The sequence below is a fragment of the Lygodium microphyllum genome, chromosome 18 (genome assembly GCF_053477565.2).
Source record: "Lygodium microphyllum isolate KBCC chromosome 18, Lygodium_microphyllum_v1.1.10, whole genome shotgun sequence".
NCBI classification, from domain to species: domain Eukaryota; kingdom Viridiplantae; phylum Streptophyta; class Polypodiopsida; order Schizaeales; family Lygodiaceae; genus Lygodium; species Lygodium microphyllum.
The window spans coordinates 119,688,215-119,693,912 of record NC_141152.1 but is presented as its reverse complement, the minus strand read 5'-3'; positions in this window follow the sequence as shown (position 1 = coordinate 119,693,912).

Below are 5,698 nucleotides of genomic sequence, written 5' to 3'. Positions count from 1 at the left end.
GATTTTGGTTTGTGAACGTAGAGGTATCTTTGAAGTTCTGGGGGTGACACCCATGTGTATGGTGCTTGGTGTTGAGAAATGTGCAATCACATCCACCATAGTCCCTTTGTATGGGACAAACAAGGCAAAGAAACATACATCAAATAAAGCCTTAGACTAGGTCATGTATGCACGGTTTATTAAAACCATGGTTGTTGAATACCATGGTCCCTTTCCACCTATCTCTACCTACCAATATCACCTATTGTAAGCCTATAAAAGGCACTCATCCCCATACTCATTCAATCAGTTATTTTCAGTTAGTTGTACCTACATTATGCTTCGATAATATTAGTTGTTCTTCTTTATCAATGCTTCTGTCTCATTATGATTGTCTATTTGCTCATCTGTGACCCTCCATAGCATGCATTCTCAATACTTTAATATGGTATTAGAGTGGGTTTTAAGTCAATGAGTCATCAGGCTACTAATTGAGTCATTCTAGTTTGAATTTCTGGCTCCCTCCACTTTTCCATGAATCTTTCACCTACCTCCATAGCTACCCACCTTCAATGGAGGACTTGAATCTCCCTATCCAAGACATTGCAGCTCGTGCTTCCTTTTGGGAAAACCTTCCTTGACTCTAGGCGCTCCTCCCTATCACTTCAAAGCCCAACATTGCTGCCTCTCTACTCTAGCATTGCACCTACAATAGATCGCTGTCCAGTTTGTGCCATCTGCAGTTCGTACCATCGATTCTACTTACATGCGTGATGATGCTGCCTACGATATTCATGATATCGAAAGATACAACATTGAGGTACATCTCAGGATTACACCCTCGTGATGCCACATATGTGAGGGTTCACCACTGAGTATAAGGAATCACATGTAGAGTGGAAACCAAGAAGAGCTCAGAGTCACTACTACTCCCTATATAGGTGTTTTGGCTCCAAGGCCATGGTATAGCTACAAAGCCCATACCCTTACACCCCTCTCCCCCCGCCCGGGACATGTTACCTGCTGAAAATTGGGAGAAAACTTGTTGTGCCAACAGAGTTGAGAGAGAGCCGTGGCATGACAGGGATGCACGACATGCTATTCAAAAATCTCTTAGAGAGAGTTGAAGCTATGAAATGAAACTTTCTTTGAAAAGGAGGACGAGCTATATCATTGGCTCAGAATCACATACAAGAAGAAAGAGCTACGGATCAAACTGATCGAGTAGATAAAGAAGACCATCAAAGCACTAGAGAAGATCCACAAAGGAACAAATGTCCTACGCAATCTTGAAGAGAAGACTGAAGAGTTGGATGAAGACATGGAGGAGGTCGACTACCAATTGATCATGGTGCGAGACAGAGCTAGGCACTAGCAAGTGAAGATGGCTTGAGACCTCGATGTGGAGCTATAAGGACAAATCATGCTGAGGTGGAATTGAGAGATTGCCTTTAGATCCGAAGAAGCCAAAGAGCATGACAAACTATACTTAAAGAAGATAAGTGTCACAAGAGTCCAAGAGCTGAAGAATGGAGTGAAGCTAGTTAAACAAGAGCAAATGAGCCAAGAAAGGAAGAAACATGTGAAAGAAGAAGAAGAAGAGTTCTGGTCATATGAAGATGAAAAAGAAGACAAAGGAGAGGATGAGAGCAAATGAGCCAAGAAAGGAAGAAACAAGTGAAAGAAGAAGAAGAGTTCTGGTCATATGAAGATGAAGAAGAAGACAAGAGAGAGGATGAGCTCAACCCATATCTTGGAACACCTCATCTTCAACAAGAAAGAGCCGACTACTATTACTCCGACTACTATCCTAAGACTACTACCAAGAAGGCTACTTGAAGACCAATACCTTGACCATGAATCCCTCTCGAAAGAAGATGGATGCTACTACCCCAAAGATTTTCCCATCGATGACCACCCACAAGGAGATTATCTCTACACCAACTATCCCTATTCTAAAGAATGCCAACTTGAAGGAGTTTAAGAAGAGGAAGAAATGATGGAGTATTATGTGAAGGGAGAAGGATGCAGAATGGATGTGTATTCAAAAGGAAAAAATATTATGATGGAGTTAGGATACAAGAAAAAGATGAAGATAAGTGGACATGTCAGAAGGATGAACCCTTGCACCCAGATATTATAGCCTAGTTGAAAGAAGAACCAGTGTTAGAAGAAATGGAGTCGGAGAAGATAGAGGATGAGCTACATGGAGAAAAAAAAAAGATGAGATAGGTGAAGGAGGGAAAAAAACGAAGAGTTAGAAGATAAAGAAAAGAAAAGGGAGAGGACGAGCTACATGGAGCCAACACTTCTACTTTAGATGATGAGGTAGGTGAAAGAGAGGAAAAAAATGAAGAGTTAGAAGATAAAGAAGAATATCTTAGAACTCCTCTATCCTAACAACCCAAAGAAGAAAAGAAGGGTGAGGATGAGCTCGCAAATCAGAGAGAGAGATGGACAAACGCTTAGGCCACAAGGGTAGCCGCCATGCTCCCTGCTCAATTTATTATCTTCCACACAGTCAACTGTATGTACAACACACACATACAAAGATCAAGTAACCTAAAATGCAACCATGGTTAAGTCAGTATGACTTAGCCTTATTCAAGTAAGGTAGACAACTGAAGCAAGGACTATGAGCTCGACTCTCAACACTCCCCCTCAAGCTCAAGTGTGGTACTTCACTCCGAGTAGTTCTTTGAAATGCACAAATTTATCTTCACCCAATGACTTGGTAAATATATCTGCAACTTGGTCTTCTGTCCTCGCATGGACCAAATCAATGCCAGATAAAGTGATAGTGTACCTCAATGTGTTTAGTCCTAGCATGATAGACATGATTACTGGCTAGGAGCACACTACTCATGTTGTCACAATAGAGTGTGACAGGCCTGACTTCCTGCGTACCCAAATCATCAAGAAGCTTCACGAGCCATGTTGCCTCACATGCAGCTAGTGCAGCACCTCTATACTCTGCCTCAGTACTAGAGAGAGCAATTGTAGGTTGCTTCTTACTGCTCCAGCTGACCATACTACTACCTAGGGAAAATGAATACCTACCCACTAGTAGATCTCCTATCATAGGCACTTTTTTCCCAATCAGCATGTGTATATCTTGTAAGCTCCAAAGGCTTACCATGCTCATAGAATAGACCATAGTCTGATGTAGCATTCACATATCTCAAGATCCACCTCACTGCATCCAAGTGAGGCTTCATAGGCTTCTGTATGAATTAGCTAATCAGTCCAACTGAATAGCTAAGTTCTGGTCTAGTAATAGTAAGGTAAATCAGGCTACCCACCATTTATCTATACATAGTGACATTCTCAATCTCATGTCCAACATCTGCAAGTAGCTTAACATTTTGCTCCAATGGAGTGCGCAAAGGATTGCAATCCAACATACAATACTTGGTTAATATGTCTTGTGCATGCTACTTTTGCAAAAGCCAAGTACCATGAGGTGTAGAGACAACCTCAATCCCAAGGAAATACTTCAGTTCACCCAAATTTTTGATTTGAAATTCAGCATGTAACATTTCCTTGATCTCTCCAATTCCATGACATCATCACATGCAATAGTCAAGTTATCCACATAGATTACTAATATCACATAACTAGCCCTTATCCTCTTTATGAATAGGCTATGATCAGCCTTGCCCATAGTGAAACCAAGTTTCTATAAGCATGCACTTATCTTAGCATTCCAAGCTCTACGTGCTTGCTTCAACCCAAACAATGCTTTCTTCAATCTACACACACGTGTAGGAAAATCTAGATGGACATAGCCCTAGGGCTGATCCATGTATACTTCCTCAACCAAATCACCATTGAGAAAAGAATTATTCACATCCATATGATACATACTCCATTCTCTAGATGTTGCTGATGCAATCATTATTCTCACGGTTGCCATTTTAGCAACGAGGCTGAATGTCTCCTCATAATCAAGACCATATTGTTGTGCATACTCTTTTGCCACAAGTCTTGCCTTGTATCTTTCCAATGTGCCATCTGATTTGCACTTCACCTTGTATACCCATTTGCAACCAATAGGCATTTTTCCTTCAGGAAAATCAACCACCTCTATGTCCCACTCCCTTAATAAATAAGATCTAGAAGGATTTTATGCATGGTATGTCCTTAGCACTTATCCTTCTCCTCCAAGTGTCATTTTCAGCCAATGCTAAATATTTCTCATCCATTGCCTTACACCAATGATCATCCAAAATAGATTCAAAAAACTTTGTGGGTTCCTTGAAGCTAGTGCCTTTTGCCATATATGCATAATGCCTCATTGTGTAGCCATTATATGTAAGCCTATCCACAGGCTTCCTGACTCTTTCTGATCTCCTCAATTGAGGTGCAGTATGAGACTCTCCTTTCTCATGAGGTGGTACATATCTATGTCTCACACTAGGAGTCACAACTGATGGAATACCAAACTCACTATCCAAACTGTCAGTGCCATGTGAATCATAACCACAAGTGAGTGGTCTTAACACAATATTAGTAAGTTTGGGAATCTCCCAATTCCCATTTTTTGAATACTAAAAAGGTGCCACCCGGATAACATGCCCATAATTTTCTCAAAAATATATGATGTGACCTATCATTGGAAAGTGCTTGAAAAATGGAATCTATTGAGTTATAGAGCACTGGATTTGGAGATATAGTGTACAAGTTATGATAAATCCCAAGATTTGACCACGTGTCCCAAACTTACGGGAAATTCCCATATTCCCCAATATGGTGTTTCTTGTAACATCATCAAGTTTTCCTTTGCCTTTATCCACATTTCTCCCCCTCATTGACATATCAGTGTCAGTATGGACAAAGATGTTGAAGTCCTCAATCTACTTGTTTAAGGACGAACTGATGTAGTAGCATCTTTAGAAGGCCCAGAAATTTTTGCACTCTCATTTGTACCTACATGTACATAAGTCTCCTGACAAACATCATCATCATCATTCATCAAGATGGTCTTCTTCTCATGTCATGATTTTAGCTCATCAAATACTACATCTCTTGAGATCAATGTCTCATGAATAGAAGGATTGTAGCATTTGTAAGCCTTCCTATCTTATGCATACCCAATAAAGATGGCCTTTTCTATCTTTGGATCAAGGTTCTTCCTCTTTTCATCTAGAACATGTACATATGCCAAACATCCAAAAACCTTAAGATGGCTAATTTCCGGCTTTATCCCATAAAGCCTCTCATGAGGAGTTAGCTTGTGTATCCCTGCTATTGGTGTATGATTCATGATATACATAGTAGTCATTACAGCCTTTGTCCAATATGCATTTGGTAGGCTCTTTTAATTCAACATGGATTTAGCAGGTGATCCTGTTTTTCCTTTCTGCCACACCATTTTGTTGTGGTGTGTACTTGCATGTCAATTGCCTCTTTATCCTAGGGGCTGCCAAGAAGTGATCAAAGTCCTTAGAGACATATTCTCCACCACTATCAGATCTCAAGCATGAGATGTAGCAAGCCAATTCTTTCTCCACATGTCTCTTGAAGTCATGAAAAGCATCCATGATATCACTCTTATGCTTCAACACATGCAACCATGTGTACCTACGATAGTCATCTATGAATGACACATAGTAACGTGATCCACCAAGAGATGCATTCTGTGAGGCTCCCCATACATCAGAATGTACAAGCTGTGATGGTCTAGTAGTAGTGCTTACATGCCTCATAAATTGAGGCC